Source organism: Aythya ferina, assembly GCF_964211825.1.
Source record: "Aythya ferina genome assembly, chromosome: 8".
Taxonomy (NCBI): Eukaryota; Metazoa; Chordata; class Aves; order Anseriformes; family Anatidae; genus Aythya; species Aythya ferina.
In genome coordinates, this window is record NC_140304.1 from 24,794,491 (window position 1) to 24,813,307 (window position 18,817).

Below are 18,817 nucleotides of genomic sequence, written 5' to 3' on the forward strand. Positions count from 1 at the left end.
CGGCACCCTGGGCTGGGGGTCCTTGTAGGAACCTCTCCCTGTCCCCTGTGCTGTCCCCTGCTCCTCCATCGGACATCTGGTGGTGGCCTGTTTCTGCAGCCAGCTGGGCTGTGAGCACCTTGGCATCCTCTCCTTGTTCATCTCTGGCCTCCGTGGGAGGACAGGAGTCGTGAGGCAGCTTGTGGGGTGACGTCTGTGCAGACAAGGAGTGCCAGGCCTGCCTCCCCTCCGCCCAGCTGGCCTCACTCATCCTCCTGACAGCTCAGCAGCAAATCCGCAGAGAAACTTTGCTTGCTGAGCTGATTGACCTATCCCTCCCATCCTCCGCAGGGCCCTTGGGGCTCCCACCATCAACTTCTTCATCCCTTTAATCACCCCCCAGATGCCTTTTTACTTCCCAAGCATGCAAAGAGCCAGCGGGAGCTGCCAGCTCCCTTGAAGGTGCCAGCATGAGGAGGGCAAAACCTGGCAAGAGATGCTCAGCCCCGTGGAGACACCTGGTGCCGTCACGTGCAGCACGGAGGGGACCGAGGGCCGTGTGGAGGTGGCCAGCAGCGTGCTGGGGATGGCCACAAAGTCACGGGGACGGCAGTGATCCTGGACACCCTGTGCCGAGCAGCTTGCCTTCTGCCTCGTGACCAGCCTGCAGAAAATACCGTGGCCGCCTCCTTCGCCTGGTGCCTGTTGTCGGACAGCAAATGTCAGCGCCGCCGTGCCCGAGTGTTTATTTTGGCAGTGGCTGGAGGCCTGGCCAGCAGGCTGCAGGGACGTGGTGGGGCAGATCGGCTCCCACCACCTCCTGCTGAGGGTGCGGCCGGCCGGAGGGTGCTTTTCTCCAGGCTTTGGGCTGCACGGCATCGGGACCTTCATAAATACATGTGGGCATCATTTTGGGTGCTGGTAGTGGAGGTTGAGGGCCTGCCCGTGGGTACCACCAGCCCTGGTGCCCCACTGCTGGCTCTGGCCGATGCCCGAGGTCATTCCAGGCATTGCAGCCTGGCGGGGGCGGGAGGAAAATCACTGCTGAGGAGTGTCCTGTTCTCCTGACCTTTGCTCTCAAAATATTTAGGATCCCACAGCGCGCAGTCACAGGCCTTGTTCGGCTTCAGTGCAATGCCATTTGCCTCCTGTCTCAGCTGTCCCCAGTAATTCATCTCCAGCTTGCTGAGGTGGGGACGGGGCAGACGTGCTTGGGGCGGGCTGTGGGGCACTCTCCCAGGCCTTGTCCAATTCTCTTGGCCCCGTGTTCCCTGTGTGTCCCCGTGTCCCAGGCCCCCATCTCCAGGGACCGAGAGGAGCATCCCTGGCCGGGCAGTCCCCATCTCTGGCAGGGATCTCACTTTCCTCACCGGCATCCTCCAAGCCGGAGGTGATGAAGGAGCCCAACCATGGTCATCAGACCAAACCCTGGTAAAGGCTTGGGCTTTAGTATGAAGGAAGGTGTGTTTGGGGAGAGTTGGTGTAATCAGGAGGAGGAGAAAATGGAGGTGCCTGAGAGCCACAGAAAAGCAGTTCAAGGCACCAACATAGCCTAGGTTTTTTGGTCAAGGGCCTGGGCTGGTGGCCATGTGAGGCTGTGCTGCAGGTCATGCGTGTGCTGTAGCTCCCAGTCCATACAAATGACCCTGTGGGGGCTGAGCTCACAGTCAGGAGGTGGCATAAATTAAGGAGGATGCTCTTATCTCCTGGGGTGTCTGTAGATGGACAATCCTTGCTGCATCAGTTCCTACAGGTGTCTCTGGCCTCTTGGAAGAGAGAGCTGGTGGAGATGGCTGGCTGGAGCCTGGGGCCTTTGGAAGAGACCCTGTGAGGGTTTGGAAGGGGCAAAAACATCTTTTGGACTACCTCTGCTCTGACTCTAAGTGTGGCTTATTACACACGCTAAAATCTCAGGGCTGGTCATGCTTTTGCTCACTTTGGTTGAACATCCACTGTGTTCACAGAGGATTTTGCCATTCATATTCCACACAGGGAAAGAAGAATATGGGTTGCTTTGCTGAGCACAAACCACATGAGAGTGAGAACTTCAAATGAGACAAAGCCAGAGGGGATGTGTCCAGCACAGCCCACTGAGCCAGGCAGTCCAAACGGACCCCACAGTGAAGAAGTCCCTTTGGTGCTGCTTGCCAGGGGCTGAGAGTGGCAAAAATCCCACACTGTAGCACGTAGCACGATGACCTGAAGGTCTATGATGTTTTACATACAAAAAAAAAAAATAAATTTAAAGCTATTTTAAAATTAATTTATGAAACTATTTTAATATTAATTATATTATTGTATTTTTAATGAAATTAGAGTTGACTTTTTAATATGAAATGTGAAATCCCAGTAGTAATTCTTTTATTGGCCAGACCCTACATTTTCTCACCAAGAGGCATGTTTCAAAAGGTTTCCTAAAATAAGAATAACTTCAATTAATGATGAAAATAATAGAAGAGGGGACAGCTTCAAAGCATGCGAGTTGGAAAAAAGTCTGATTTTTTTTTTTCCAGGTGGATTTGTTTCCATTTCCAATCAACTTTTGATCATTGAGCAATGGTGTTGTCTTGAGAGAAGGGAAAGCCCACGTCACCTGCAACATGGTTTGGGTTTTCAGCTGGTGCAGGACAGCCTGTCTTCACAGGAACTTGTGCCAGGTTGCATGGAGGGGAGGTTGAGCCCTGTACATTCGTGTGGTGTCTTCTCACCCCTGTTTCCTGCTGAAACCAGAAGCATCGCTCCTGCCTGGACCAAGGGGCTGTGGCTGAATGGTGCTTGGTAGGAAGCCCTGTGGAGATAGAGTGAAGATCATAAGCAGATGACAAATGAATGTTGAAAGGTGAGGTTTGATGAGGGGAAGTGACTCATGGGTTGGGAATGGGGATGGGGTCCCGGGGAGGCTCGGCAGCTCCAGTGACCCCTGGCTGCAAGGAGTCGTGGGGCAGGGGGGAAGAGGCCAAGCACTGCGGAATGAAACCAATGGTTGAGTCCATGGAGAGTTATGAAAACCAAGAAGACAAGCCCAAAGCGGTCATGTGGAAACTGGAGGAATATCCAGCGTTTCCAAACTGTTTGTGCTGTTCTTCCTTCCCTTGGCTTTGATCAGTGTGAAGCAAGCAGAGATAGAGACCTGAGGGAAGCCAGTGAAGTTGATGCAATGCTTTCAAGCTGTGTTCGAACTCCTGAGCCCACAGCTGCTGTGCTGCGCAGGGACGGGGCAGCAGCATTTCCTAAGCTGCTGTAACATAAAGGAACAGAGTAGTATGTTTTAAATAGTCTAGACGGCCTCAAATGAACCCTCTGATCTTCTCCTGCAAGAGCCACCAGAAGCCAGCAGAGCTGTCGTGTGTCTGCAGGCAGGGTGGATGCGCTGGGGAGGGAGGCACAGATGCTGCCGGCACACATGTCCCACATTAAGCAATGCAAATCGGGGAGTGAGTCACCGACCCGTTTCTCCTCCCACCACACTCCAATAGATGTGTGTGCAGTGCCTGTGTGCAGCGAGGCTCGGCGGATTTGCATTTGGTTGTAAATACGGCTATTTGGACCCCAGCTGTGCCTCAGCAAATGGTGCCTGAAATAACACAAGGAAGACCTCACGCCTGTAAAACAAGGCTGGCTCAAGGCTCAGAGAGCTGCTTGCTAAGGTTCTGTGGTGGCAGCTGGACACCAAGCCATGCACAACCCCCCTGGTGTCTGCTGCCCACCCTAACCCCACTCTCTGCTGCCCACACCTCCTCGCACGCTTCACAGGGGCTGTGGCTCCCATGGCATCTTCACTGCTCTGAGATCAGGCAGAGAGCAAGCACCAAAAGGCATCCTTGTTTTCCTCCGGCTCCAGCAGCAGTGAGCTGTTCTGGGCCCTATTAAAGCTTAACGTTGACAAGAAATAATTAGCTCAGACGGGACGTGGCCTTCAGAGGGATGCAATGCTTATGAGGGAGCTGTGGAGAAAAGTGACTTTTCCAAACAACCTGGGGAAGGGGCAATGTACAGATATATATGTTGGCAGTAGATGCCTGTTTTTTGCAAGTAGATACAGTTTTTATTTCACAAAATGAAGGATGGGCTGGAGTATTTGCTTCTTCAGGAGCGTTCAGATGGAAACCCCGTTGGTGCCTGAGCTGAGGGGACACCAGAAGGAGAGGCTGCTCAGGGCTGTTCCCCCAGGGTTATCCAGGAGAACCTTGAGGAGCTGAAGGAGACCCCTTTGATCTCTTGGTCCTTCAGCCTTCATATCTGGTCAGTGCTTCTGGGGACAGAGGAAGCAGACCCCTGTTATTGGGAAGACGAAATTGTTCGGCGAGGTGTGGCAGGAGGGAGGCAGACACCGATAAGCACAGCTTTCACTTATCCCTTCTGGGTGGAAAGCCCCCACAGACACCACACAGCCTGCCCAAGACCTGGCTGGGCCTCAGCCGCCACGGAGCAATTTCCACGCTCGCTTCCAGGAGGCTTGAGGCCAACCTGGTTTAAACTCCGCGTGCTGAGGGGCTCAGCGGGGGATGACGACTCCAGCCAGGTAGGTTCGGCTCTTCCCATCTCTTCTGATAAATCTGCAGCCGTCGTGAACTAAAACCGAACGTCTGCAGACTGACAGGGGAATTTCTCTCCCGCTTTCCTAGACCAGCACTTGGACGAGGCTCTGCAGAACTTTTATCATGGATCCCACTGGGCATAATACCGAAGCCTTTATTTAATTGCTGCAGGAGTTGGCCTGGAGTCCTCTATTCCTTGAATGCTGTCGAGACAAATGTCCCAGCCAAACCATCCGCCCAGGTCCCACCTAGGTGGGAGGCAGCAGCTGGGCCAAGTGCTGCGGCGAAGCGCTGAGCAATTCGCCAACATCCAGCCTGGCTTTGACCCTTACACAGAAAGCAGTAGGTGTGACTTGTTTGGACCACGTACCTACAGGTTATTTAATGAACCTGAGCCCTGAAAAGTAGCGCTGCTCTAAAGCCGAGGCAGCAGTGCCCCTGACATTACCTAGCACAGCTTGGTGGCCACCCTCCCTGTAACTGTGTGTGTGTATGTGTTAGGCCCACTCTGTCACGACAGACCCCACCAAGTCACGATAGACCCCACTAAGTCACAACAGACCCCACCCACAGGGGGCTTTCCTAGAAATAGCCCTTTATGTGCAGCACAAGGTGCTGGGCAGTGGGAAAGGATGGAGGTGTGTGTTCTGCTTGCAGGGGGGAAAGAATAGGAAATTTAGGTTACTGGCAGCTCCTGTGTGAGGTTTTCTCCTCTGTGTTCTCCAATTAGGAAAGAAATCTCCCTCCACAGCTTGGAAAATAATCTGTAATATTCAAAACTGCTGGATTTGTTGATTGTAAAGTTAGAGGTGGTTTCGAGATTAGGGATCCTGACCTTGGATGTAGCTCTTCTAAGGCTGAGAATCCAGGCTGGTGTTTTAGCTGGAAAGCAAAAATTTTGAGTGAGCAATAACAATAAACAAGCTTAATGTTGGTTTGTTATGCCTCTGTCAGAAGAGTTTTAAATGTGGAGCCCTAATTGCAGAGAGAGACAGGTTAATAATGAGTATGTGAAGCTGGCTAGGGGGTTGCTTTAATTTTAAATTTGTTTTGGAAAATCTTATTTTTTTTGTGGAAGGAAAAAATGTTTTATTCACTTTCTGGAGCTATTTTTAATGGGGGACAGGGAAGGGAAGGCATGAGCTGTACTTTTTGTATATAACCAGTACTTACTTTCTCTGTACTAAAATGGTAGGGGAAAAAGGAGAGCAAAAAAGGTAATATCAGAAAACTATCTTCTCTCCCCTAGTCTGATTGATCAAAGTATTTATAAAAGTTTTTTTTTGTTTGTTTTTGTTTTCTTTGAGAATAAATACTGTTACTTTGTGAAATATATAGGATGAAAAAGTTTGTGTTTTGGTAAAATGGGACTTTTTAAAGATTTTAAGATTTGGCCAAATATCTTTAATTGCACTTTTTTTTTTTTTTTTTTTGTGTGTGTTGAATTCACCTTGCATGCTCAGAAATCCTTCCATTACCTTTTTAAAACTCCGATATCTATTTTTTTTAGGCAGAGCAATGGAGAGATGTTGCTGAAGAGGCTTGCCTTTTTTCCTGATGATCCTCCAAACCTCCTGTGCTGTAAGTCAGTGATGAAATAGTTGTAGTCTGGGTAAAGCTTTTAGTAATGAACATCAAAAAAAAAAAAAAAAAAAAAAAAAAAAAAAAAAAAGCAATGGGAATGAGGCTGTAATTTTTCTTTTTCTTGGAGAAGAAAGACTTTTGTGGTCCAGTTGCCATACTGTCAGCCAGAATTGATTTGCAAATGAAGGGTCTGAAACCTTAGCAGGAGCCTATTGCTACTCCTAGAGTTCATCCCATAATTTTCACTTTTCTTTTGTCTGCTTTATTGCTCAAGGGTAGGGCCAGGTGCCAGCAATATGACAGCAAGGGGTGAGCACTGCCAGCAGATCCATTTTAGGCTTAGTTATGAGTATCCCAGGTGAAAAGTGTTAGCTAACAGAATCTGCCTGAGGTGTCAACCCCCATCTCTAGGAGGACACTCCATCTGGGATGTCATTTGAGAAAGAGAAGAACCTGTCCTGGACTCCTCTACCCATTTCCAAAGATGTTGGCTGCAGCTTTTAAGCCTCCATTACCAGGGCAGTCTAATTTGCATGTACCCACCACTTTAGAAAGATGTTGGTGACTGTTGGGTGACTGGGATCTGGGTGGAATGGAGCATCTTGGGGAGTGTCTGATAACACCAGTGAGGTCCTAAAGCCAAGGCAGAAAAAAAGTCCAGCTTGAGCAGTGTTGTCTTCAGGAAAGCTTGGGAAAACCTCCAGACATCATGGACTCACAGGTGAGAAATATTTACTGTTCTTGTAGAGATGAGTCTAAAGTTGGAGCTGATTTTTGAAATATTTTTATTGCTTTGTGGTGCTTCACACAACATTGTCGTGTTCATATTTGTTCCTTGATTACTTGTATTGTTTTTACAAATTAATTCTGCCTGAGTTCTTTGTAATACTGCTTAAGGTTAACTTTCTCCCTGTCTGATGAATGGGCCTCCTAGACCGGAGGACTGATGTGGTATGGATGGCAGTCACTTCTACTTATAGCGTCAAAGAATTTTAAGTGTTTTGAAGTGTGTTTTCCTCCAAACTACTTATTGGAAAGTAGATTGTTTGCTGCAAATGTTATCTTGTTTTGTTGTGTGGGCCTTCAAGTATGGCATTTGGAGGCCTTCTGGAGATAAGGGACTAGATATGTTTACTGGGTTGTCTGCTAAATTGTTCTATTTGCTAAGGTAGGCTTATGGGATCAGTAAGGCAGCAGAATCTGAGGCTTCGCATGGAAGAAGCCTACTGAGCACCATATGTGGGTCTGACTTTCTTACAGTGGTCCAGGGTGGGGGAAATGTTTCTCAAGTCCAATTTTGTGTTTCTTACCCAGCCATGTGGTCTTAGGACAGGTGGGCTGATTTGCTACAGGTACTTCTCAGGGGGTGGTGAATGAGCTGTGAAGATCAGGTGTAGCTGGAATTGTAATCAAACACTAACTCAGCAAGCTGGGTCCTATAACCCTGTGAAACTATGTTGAAAATATTCCCTTTCTCCTTGGAGAAGGATGTGCGTGCAGCATCTGATTTGTGGGAATTCTTCCTTCTGCATGGGCTCAAATGAAGATACTTCAGTGTGACACGCTTAGGCCTGGAAGAAATCTGAAATTGATTTTTTGACTGATTTGTCTCTTTGACAGATTGCCAGGATAATAACCGTTCAGCTTTAGGCCCAGTTTCTAGATGGGAGATCATTTAGGGCTATGTTGTATTTTATTATATATCATAAGGAGGCATATTTTGTGTAAACAGGTTATACACTACAAGGCAGTGCTCCTAACAACCTCCTTGTCCTTTACCTAGGTGCTAAAACATGGATTAAAATCCTCAATGATTGAGTAAAAATCTTCCTGCAGTTATTTCTTGACCCTGCTTTGTCCTGGTGTCTGTTACCCATCTTTGGCCCAATCAAGGAGCTTCAGTACAGGAGCTGAAACCAGACTCTGTAAAATGCTAGCGTGGTATGTTCGACCTGGTGTTAATTACATGTGTCAGTGATATTTAAGTGGCAGAGAGAGGGCAGATGTGCCAAAGATCAAGTTTTGTTGGGCCAAGTTTCAGAAGCAAAACAGGGCACTGCTTTTATAAAGGGAATCTCTGGCAACTTCGGTACTGGATCTTGGAGACCAGAGCCCACAGAAATGGATGCTACTCAAGTTTGCTTTGATTTGATGCAGAAGGCAGCATTAGATCTGGAACAGGGGCTGGTGGAGTGGGGTTCAGCACATTTCTGGTGTGCTTGGTTTTGGAGCGGAAGAGCTGAGATGATGCCTTGTATCTGGGCAGGATGTCTTCTGCTGGGAATGAGACCAACTGCTTTGTCATCTCTTGACCAGCTCTCTGGCATGTCAGCTACAGAGCTGCATCCTGGAAATATCCAGCTTAAACGGCAAGGCTGTTTCTGACCCGTTTCCTGAAATGTAAGAAAATTTTGCTACGGCAAAAGGAAATAAAGCTTTCCTGAGCAATGAATCTAGTGAAATCATTATCACTGCAACCTTTACAACTCCTATGTCCTTGTGCCAAGCTGTGTCTCATTCCCCAATCTAATGATTTTCTGGGCAAGAATATGTACAAGATACATCTGTTTCTGAGCTGTTTGTGGTGTTTAGCTGGCACAAAGTCTTGGGGCTGACATGAATTTCCATGTTCATAGCACTGGAGAATTGTTTGCTTTCTCTTGAGAGATGTTAACTAGGCTTGCTTTCTTTTTCTCCTTTGCTTCTGCAAACAGCCCACCCAATTTACAACAGTTTTATAATAATGATAGGTCAAGGGGTAGAAGTGGGAGAATGCGTTCAGTATTTTTAGAGGAAATGGAGAAATCAACAGAGCTATTGCATCAGTGTTGTTAGTGTTAGCTCACAAGGTTGAAAAGAGTTAAATATCTTCAACTTAGGAAGAGGAGCATGATATGACTGTTAGTATGTGAAGTGCCATCACCCAGAGAAAAAATCTTAATTTTCCTGAAAGGGGGGAAAAAAAAGAAAAGAAAAACAATGGCTGGATAGCAAACCAACTCAAAGTAAAACTATAGTACATTCCTTTTTTTTTTTTTTTTTTTTTTTTTTTTTTTTAACAAGCTGCAGAGGGAAATGGTGGAGTTTTCATCTTTAGTCTTAAAAAGCAGAATGCAGTCTATGATTCTATGTCCTGGCCAGTTAGAAGTTACTGGGCTCAGTGCAGGAGTTGGGTTCTGTTGTAGGTGTTATTCCAAAGGGTCTTGCTTGCCTCTTCACATTCCTGAAATGCAACACAAAGCTTCACAGCCACATGCCATGTGAGGCAGGTTCTTGTACTGGCTGGTCTAACGATTCACATGACTTAATAACCCAAAAGCAGATACTGGGGCCTCATTCAGGGCTGCATCTATCTGAAAAAGGGGAGTTGGCAGTTGGGATTGCGTTCTAAGAACTGGGGGTGTTTTAACAACCAGAGTGCTTTATTTTGCTATTTTCCTTCAAATATCAGAGTAATAAAGCTTTCCCCTGTAATGATGCCTGATGTATCTGGCAGGAGCTGAGTTGTTGATGAGCCAAGACCAATGCTCTCCACTGTCTCCTGCCTGGTGCTCTCAGTGTGGGCTCCTTGGTTCTGGGTTTGTATGGCACCAATCCATGGATGAGGGTCTCTGCTGGAGTACTGGCAGGGTTAAAACCATGCTGGGTTAGCACTGGCTGCTGTGGGGTCTGGTTTGCTTGAACATCTTGGGTTTTCTTTTAGTTTCCCTCCAGAGGTCTCTCTTCATTCTGTAGGCTCTTCACATCTTATTTTGCAGTTCAGTAATGAAGCTTGCAGACAAAAATCTATCAGGAGAAAGAACATACTGTACAAGCCAGGTTCTTGCATTATTTCTCTGACTCTGCTGTGGTCCTGTGGCAGCTGCTGGCCTACAGAATACTTTTTAGCTGCTCCAGCATCGAAGCTAACCTACAGAGCTTAGTCTCATCTGGTTTCAGTGGGGTAGATGAACTTGTTTGCTCTGCATCTTCTGTATAGCTTAAAGCTCTCCTAGATGCCTTGCCGACCACAAGTTCCTCCTAAAAATGGGACAGGACACCTTTTTGGCTGCCTTCAATCCATGGAAACTTTGCTGAGCTTTTCTGCAAAAGGGGAACAATGCAACCTCAACAGAGAAGTTAATTATAGCAATGGAAATTTTTCTTACAGACTTTCTGACGTGAGGCTGGTATTGCTTTTCAGCAGGATAGAAGTCTCAGAAATGCCACTTTTAATGAAAAATGTTTTAATGGCAAATACTTTCCACAATGTAATGGTTATTCTTGGGTTTGTCTGAATCCTATTGAACCTCTATTTTTTTCAGTTATATGTAATATGGTTTGGCTCTTTTTGCTCTTGCTCAAATGCAGTCCTGGTTTAGGTGAGGCAGATGCCAGGGAAATCATGGGAACTATGATGATTACAGAAATATTTTTTTGTTGTACTTAGACTGTGATTTGCATTGAAATGCTGAATGAACTAAGACAGTTCTGAAACTTTGACTCATGGATATTTGTTTCCTCTAACCCAGCTCCTCTAAAATCATAGGCCTTATTCTCCTCTCTATCTTAAGCTCCGTTCAGCTTGAGATATTCATGATCTATCTGGGCTTAAATACAGGAGAATTCTCCTAAGAATTGATCCTGTGGGCTGATTGTCAAGGAAGGACTGCCTTGGATGTCAGCAGCAGGTATCATCTCACTCAGATACAATCCTGAAACAGGGTTCTTGCAACAACCTCTTTTATTTTCTTTTTCTTTTTTCTTCTGTAATGATGCTTATGAGAAGAAGGCAGAAGATTTCATATATCTGAGATCCCGTCTGTTCTTATCCTGTTCTGTCTCTGGATGGAGTCTGAGCTGTGAGCTGTTTTCTGGGCTTGTGGTGCCAGACTTGCTGAGTTCCCCCTCTTTGGAGAACTGCAACTATGATCAGGGAGAGCTTAAGCTAGCTGGGAAGGTGTGAAGCAAGTTGTTAAACAGGGTCATGGTGACAGATTGCCACTGGCACTAATAAAAGGAAAGGACTGATAATCTAGTGATATTTTTGAATACTGAAGCAATTTCTATGGTCTTAATAAATGGAGGAGGGATGAGAAGGGAGTGGAAAAATGACTGACCACAAATAATTCACCTGTATACCTGTTAAATAATAATGAAAAAAACCTTTTTAGGTCACTGCAATCTTCTCTTGGATCTCGTGCAATAGCATAGTCAGAGTTTAGATACCATGGGCAGAACTGATAAAGCTCCTCCAGCACCATGCTGTGCCCTGGCAGACACCTGCCTCTGTTACACCACAGGAAATAAAATGGTGGGACTCTGCCTCTTGATGCCATGGTGACCATAAATTTGAGTGGGGTGAAAAGGGGATTAGATATGCTCATGATGACAAGTTCATCTATATCTGTTGGTTGCAGAAATCTTTACCCTTAAGGAAGTTTTTCAGAAAACTTTTGCACTTGAATGGACCTCTGCTCTTAAGTGCTGGGGTACCAGAAATTTGGGTAGAAAAAGAGCTCCAAGGCAGCATCCTTTTGGGAAAGCTGAGGTCTCGTCCCATAGCTGATGTCTGGCTCCCAGCTGAGTTTCTCATGTCTGCATCTCCTTAAGATCTGAGACCACTTTAATGGCATTGAGATCACCACCAGGTGTAAATGGAGGCTGCAATCCTTCCTGGCTGTGTTATTCCTCAGGGGAGGCTGCTTTTCACCATGTAGCTGTTCAAGATCTTTGGGCTGCCTCCCTGCTGTGTCTTGGAAGAAGGGAGATGGCCACCAGTGCCCAAAGAAATGTGCTCAGTTTCTAACTGCAGGAACAAATTTAGGGTGAATCACAGTTTCTGTGGCACCCCAGGCTGCAGGCAGGTGCCGAGATGCTTCCTATTGTGACCATCTTTCTGGGGACACAAATCAACTCTGCTTACTGTCTGAACAGTAAGGAGTCATGGAGCCTTCTCCAGCACCCATAAATATCAGAGGAGAATCGGCATCTTCAGCTATGTACCCACCCAGGCTAATACCATTTCTTGCAGCTGGAATTAATCATGGCATTAGGCAAACAACAAGAGTTCATTAGGACCAAAGGTGACTTTAATTTAATTGAAATATAACTTGGCAAGTAAAGAGGCGATCCAGTTCACAACACCTAATGGGAGGTCTGGGTTATATATGGAAAAGTTAATGGCCATAAAAATATCCAAACAACATATTTGTGCACGTGTTCCAGTAAAAGTCCGAGCCAACTACTTTTTAATGGTTTGGGTTTTCAAATGTATATATTAATGCTCTTAAAATAAGAATGAGACTATATGAGCACACACAGCATAGAAATATGAGGAGGGTGGGGGCGTGAGGGAGGGGAGCCTCATGGTGGGGACAGCATCACTGGAAGCCACTTTCCTCCTTGTGGTGGAGAGGCTGCTAAACCTCTTTGTTCCCCCAAAACTTGTGTCCGAGTAATGGATGTAGCAGCCTTGACCTTGCAGGTTGAGGAATAAAGCTTTTTTTTTTTTTTTTTTTTTTTTTTTTCCTGTTTCTTGTGGTGTTTTGAGTAAAGGTGCGATACAAACGTACCTGAAAAGAATGTTAATGTGGCAGTTTCGTGTACTTGAGTTTCATACACAATTACGTGAACATATGAAATAAATGAAGAGATTTCAGATGATGATATTTTCATTCCCTTGTGAACGACCACCCACAGCCCCCAAAATAATCATATTCAAATATTAATTAAATCAGGCAGCCTGTAAATCAGTGCAGCAATGCAGCCCTTTTAACCTTCCCTCTCTCCTGTAGAAAAGACTCTTCCATTTCTGCATAAACACTGCCCCATAAATGGACTCCTACATAAAATATTATTTATATTTTAGTAGGTAAACATATGAGATTATGCACACATTGGCAGGCTGTGACATCATGGACCAGCCTGCAGAGTATGCAGCTTTATACCTATTTACTCACCAGGTTTTTTGCAGAGAAGGGGCCATCTACGTTTTCATGGGGATGTAATCTGTATATCCAGTGGTGAATGTGAATCTGTTCTTTGAAAAAGGCCATTGAAAATAAGGCTAAAAACTCAGATTGTTCCCTTCCCAGTGGCATTTCTCCTTCCCCTGAATTTCTTGAGCATTTTGGTGAAACGACCCATCTGATGGGTCGTGATGGAAGATCATTTTGTACTTGATTTCCCAGGGAACTGGCCAGTGCTGGTAGTCGATTGCAAATACCATGAAAGCTTTGGATACTTGATTCTTCAGTGCTGAGATAGAGAGGAGTAGGTGAAAGGGAAGTCTGAGATAATAGATGAGTTAAGAGTGTATAGTGGAAGGATATTTATACATAGAAGTTAAAGGGAAGGGGAAAGAAAAAGCAGTGCAGAAGATGGAAAATAGAAGGGTCACGTAGGGCTTGGGAGATGTTAGCTGAACTGCTTGCTTGGTGTGATTGCTGGGCAGGTTGCTTGGGGTGTCCGTGCTGAAAGGGGACTGCTACAAGGTGCTGGGAGAGCACGCTGGCAGGCGCCGGGCAGGAACGCGTCTCTTGATGGCTCAGCTGAGATTTCCATCTGGTTTTGCTTAGTGCCTCTTGGGGCCTGCTCTGTCTTTTGGTGGCCTGTGTGCCTGTTTCTTGTTTCAGTTGTTTCTCTGATGGTTTTATCCCTATCTTTTGGGTTCTGGGCCGCTAGGGAGAAGCTGGTCTTTGCACCAGTTGACTTGTGCTCTCAGCAGCGCTCACCTTGTAGCCAAGCTGGCTTGAAGCACTTCCTCTTCAGTGAAGCAGCTGTCTTGGAAACTTTATGAAACCCACAGTTTAGGAAGAGGAAAATCAGAATGAGATAAATTGGCAAGTGAAAACCTGCTGTCACAGACGGGAGGTAGTGGACTTCCAAATCCCAAGGGGTGGAGTGTGATTGAATGCTAATAGTGAACCCCTTTCATTAGTTTTGTGGGTGGATGAGAGATAAGAGCAGAAATGACTGCTAATCTTGGGTTTTAGCACAGAAAAGTCTGTGAAATACAGCATCCTTGTGCTGGAGCTGTCTCCAAAGGGCTCTCCCCAAAAGGGGGAGCTTTTAGCCCACTGCATGGCGTGTCCCCCCAACTGGCCAGCCTGCTTCACTCTGGAGACCCTGTTGGAAATAAAATGTTTTGCACCTTGTGGATGTGCCCTGAAACTCAACCATCCTCTCTGGCAGGTGGGGAAAAGAAGGTGTGAAAGTAGCAATGCTTCACCGAGGAAGCTGTGGTTTGAGCAGCTTCTTATCAGAGCTTTGCTACCCCCTAAGACTTGTAAAATCTTCCCCCAGAGGAGGTCACCTGCTGCCTTCTGTTGCAGGGAAAAGGAAGCACAAGGAGGTGAAAGGACTTCTGAGTTTTTCTGTAGGGGCTGGCAGGAGATCCCAACCCATGAGCTCTCCTGTCTGTCTGCTGCCTCAAAAGGCCCAAATGCCTAAAGAATTATTATTATTATTATTTTTAACCAGTGATGACATATTTGACCTTCCCCAGCACTTCTGGCATGTGGTGCCTTGACTAGTTTTGCAGGTGTGACTCTGATTTTGTGAAGCAACCCTGAAGGACTTTGGCTTTAGATGGCAGGGAGCTGTCACCCCATGTGCAGGAGTGTGGTTCTGTCACCCTCAGCCTGCTGTCACCATGTACCAACTCCAACTCTTGTTCCCTCTTCTGGCTGCTGCCTGGCACAGCCTGCTGACCCCAGACTCCCTCCGAGCTCACCACCTGGCAATGGGGAGCAAGCAGAACAGCTGACCTGCACAAAACCTCTGCGGTGGGTGTGTTTGTTCAGCACTGAGGTGGCCTTGTGTTGGCTTGGTGCCCTTCAGCTTGGCTGAGAAGCCAGGCAAAATGAAAACGAGCCAGCTGGTCCTCTTTAGAAATCCCTTTAGAAGAGATCTAGGTGGTGCTCAGCCTGGCTCCCCTCCACCAGAGCTCCTTGGAGGCCCTCTCTCCACCACCCCTCCGGCCGTCTGCAGCCTCCTTGGCTAAATCACTACAGGTTTTCCTGCTCTGTTGGGCACAGAGGGCTGCAAGAGGCACTGCAGCCATGTGCAGGGATGGGGCGAGGAGCAAACTGAACAAGAAGCTGTGATGACAAATGCATCCAGGCTTCTCCATGGCTTCAGCCTCAGCCTTCTCCCAAGAACCAGATGTGCCCATTGTTGCAAACTTATTTATGTCCAAACCAAGGGGCTTTCTGGGGGCCTTTGGGGATGCGCAAGCCCCAGCTCTTGCTCACGTGCTGGGGCTGAGTGTGTTTTCCCCAGCCTCTCCCTCCCTTGTTCCTCAGTTTGGACTTGCTCATTGCCATGCAAAGCCAGAGGTGCTGGCAAAAAACGAGGAGTTGACGGGGCTCTTGTGGGCTTCTGTGCAAAAGCAGCAGTTGTCACAAGGTAAACGAGGTAAACTAGTTCCTAATTAGTCTGCGCAAAGCGCCTAATGCCATAAATGTGGAGCGAGGGCTATAAATTCAGCCCACAGCTCGCAACGTGGTAATGCCCTGCATAGACAAGCCCCAAGTCACAATTCATTACAGCTCTGCTTCGTAGAGCCGGCGATGTTGTGCTTCCCTTTGCTGAGGGCAGATTGTCAAGCTGTGACCCTGCCTTAGTTAATTAACCTTCAAATGGGATTTATTTTCCCTTAGTTACTCGTGTGTGCACACATTTGGTAATAATGACCGTCCGCTTCCCTCGCGTTTGCTAAAAGGGGAATAAGTCATTTGTTACAGTGTTTTACCAGGGGTAAAAAAAATAAAATAAAGTAAAAAATCCGGGCCTCAACTTTCATGGAAAATTGATAGCTTTATGCCAGAAAGAGACAGTTCCATCACAGCCACTTCTTCAGCTGTCTGCAAATATTTGAAACCCTGAGATATTTAATGTTTTTCAGATGGCGATAAATCTGCAATAGCACGGGCTCACTTGAGCTTAGTGAGAGATGAAGTGAGATAGGAGAAAACGCATGAGCCAGCACGGGAGAGGTATTGCTGGTCACACTTCTGCCGATGTCAGGACAGGTTTTCAGGACCTTGCACATACCAGCTGGCTTCTTTGCCAGGGAGAAATATACACAAACACCGGCTTCCAGTTCATTTCCCATCCAGTTGTGAGCTAAATGTTTGCTTTTTTTCCTTCTCCCCCTGCTTTTTTTTTTTTTTTTTTTTTTATTATTTTTGCGATCTGACATTAAAAATATGAACCTACAGCTGGGGAAGGAGAAATGTCACTGGCTGAAAGCTTTTTTGCATCTGGCGAGCCTGAGACATTGCTTGGGCTTTGTTTGCTTAACCTTTTGTTTGCTGTGTGGCAAGTTACAGAGGCATTGATTGTTTTTTTTTTTTTTGTTTTTTTTTTTTGTTTTTTTTTTTTAAGGACTTAAAAATAGCCACAGCATCTCCGTGTGCTTTGCTTGCAGTGTTGCTCTGCCTGGGTAAGCCTTGGATATCTTTCCCCAGTATGCTGATGCACCTGATGTGTCCTGGGCTTGGTCTGTAGGGAAATGTGTGGGTCCAGGGAAGGCTCTGGGGTCCTGCTGAATTACAGATAGCAAACTGCAGTGGAGGCAGGTAGCACTGGGAGGTGGGAACATAAACATTTGCCGACTTTTTCCTTTGGAATTAAGGAGTAAAATGGTCATTGCAGAAAACGTTTTGTTTGTTTGGGAAGAATGGAAGGACAGTCTGGTTTTCTGGTGCACCTCTCCTGTCAGGTGAAGGGGCTGTGGGTGATGCCTGTGGGGTTGTGTGTGGCCGTGAGCCCCTGCCCGGGAGGGCAGAGGGACGGGGCTGCATCTCGGGTTGGGTTTCTCACTTCCAGCCCACCACAGCTAAACCAAATCCCCCACCGCAGCTGCGATGCACTGATGGTTTTTGTCCAAGTGTCTGTTTATGAAGTTTTAAAGAGACAGAAACACCTCAGCAATTTGATTTTGGCAAACAGCTGTAAGCCAAGTGTGGAACAACAACAAAAAAAAATCCCTGTAAAAATCAGGGAAAATGCCTGCGAATTTCCACACATTTCACAGAGGCGGTGTGGTCTCGGAGGCAGCAGGGTGGTCTGGATGTTTTAGCACTGGCGTAGAAAACAGGCGCTCCTGCGCGCGAATGCCAGCTCCACCACCGATGTGCCGTGTAGCCTTGGCGAAGGCACCTGACCTTTCCATCTCTTGGTTTCTCTCTTCTCTCCTCTCACTTAAAAAATGAGAATTGGTGGCCCCAAAGCTGGGTGGTGGCCAGCCCGGGCTTGGCGCAACCCAGGAAGGTGGGGCAAAGGTGGCTATGTTCCCGGGTTTCAGGGGCGGCCAGGACTGGAGCTGTTCCAGGAATAAAGAGCCTCGTTGACCTCGATGGAGGCCCCGATCCCGTAGCACAAGCTGTTAATGCTTAAGCTGCCTCCCACCTTCCCGCTGTGAGCATCCTGGAGAAGGGAAGAGGTTTTTCCAGGAGTTTGGGGTGCCGAATGGTATGTAGTTACCCAGGCAGTCTGATTTTTGGGCAAAGCCCAAGCAGCCTCCCTGCCCAGCCCTCACATATTCATACCTCTCTGAAATGTTCCCTTCTGGGCTGGGCTTTCCCAGGCTTTGTCTCTGGTCTGTGAGATTGGGTGGGAGGGAAACCCTTTTGGAAAGGAGTGAATTTTGGGCAGAGCTGCAGCAGCTAGAGTGGTTGAGGGCTGCTTTCAAAGAGGGGATGAATGGGAAGGAGCTGCGGGGAGAAGCAGGGGCTTGCTGGGCTGTGAGTTTGGGGACAGGGATAGGAATGCAACCCAGGCATCCCAGCTGGCAGCTGCCCTCCCTGGTGCCCTCCCCTGCCAGCCCTTGTGCTGACCATCCCGATCCATCTGCTGCTGAATGAGTGGAAAGGTTCCAGTGGGAATTGGTTCAGGCCCTTAAATTTTGAGTGTTCTGAGGACATCCAGGGCCTGCTGCCAAGTTCAGCAGAGATTTGTAAAAACGTGCAGTTTGCCATCACTTTTTTTGTCTTCTGCCATTTCAATAACAGGATTAGGAATTTAGGTGAAACAAAGAGGGAGGAATAAAAATAGCTGGTAGATCAAGTGTCCTGAAGTTGGGGATATTTTCCAGCTGCCCCTTGCTTTCACTAGCTGAACGTTTTTCTTCTGTTTGTCCTATGGGCGACCATGGCAAACCCACAAGCTGCTGGCCGGGGGCTGTGAGCAGGGACTGCTCTGCACTTACCCCATTGAGCCCATGAGCATCTCCGAGCGTCTGCAGGCAGGGAGCTGCTGGAGCTCTGAACCTGGTGCTTCCCAGGGGTGTCCTGGCTCCTCACAGGGTTTTACTGTGCCTTCATCCCCACTGTGGCCTTCCAGGAGGTGTCCTCTCCCTCTGCAGCATTTCCACTGTGGAGGACAGGGCGAAGCATCCCCACAGAAAGCAACTGGAAATCAGAGCAGTTCAAGCTTGCGTCCAGAGCTGCTTTGGCAACCCAGAGTCCAAAGGATGTGAGAAGCTCTGTCCCACCTCTCTCTTCTCCCAGGCTCACCCCTATTAATGATTACTGTAGAGCAAACAGGGCATGTGACGTGGTTGTTAACGCTGCTCTTTTGGCTAAGATTATCTCAGGTCAGGGTGCTACACTCTGGCATTGAAGTCTTTTTTTTTTCTTTTTTTTCCCTCATGTTGTTTTTATTCTGATGTATTTCTGGGCTTAATTTTCTTTCCTCCCATTATTCAGCTTAACAGGAACCTTGCCACA

The 18,817-nt window shown here is 47.2% G+C and overlaps 1 long non-coding RNA gene across 1 annotated transcript; it reads right to left on the bottom strand.

Moving 5' to 3' along the window:
- Nucleotides 1-2,318: 2,318 nt before the first annotated feature.
- Nucleotides 2,319-18,547, bottom strand: LOC311440773. Its single transcript, XR_014695567.1, has 2 exons — nucleotides 18,298-18,547; nucleotides 2,319-2,767 (listed from the first exon to the last, which is right to left on the bottom strand). It is a non-coding gene; the product is annotated as an uncharacterized lncRNA (long non-coding RNA).
- Nucleotides 18,548-18,817: the final 270 nt, after the last annotated feature.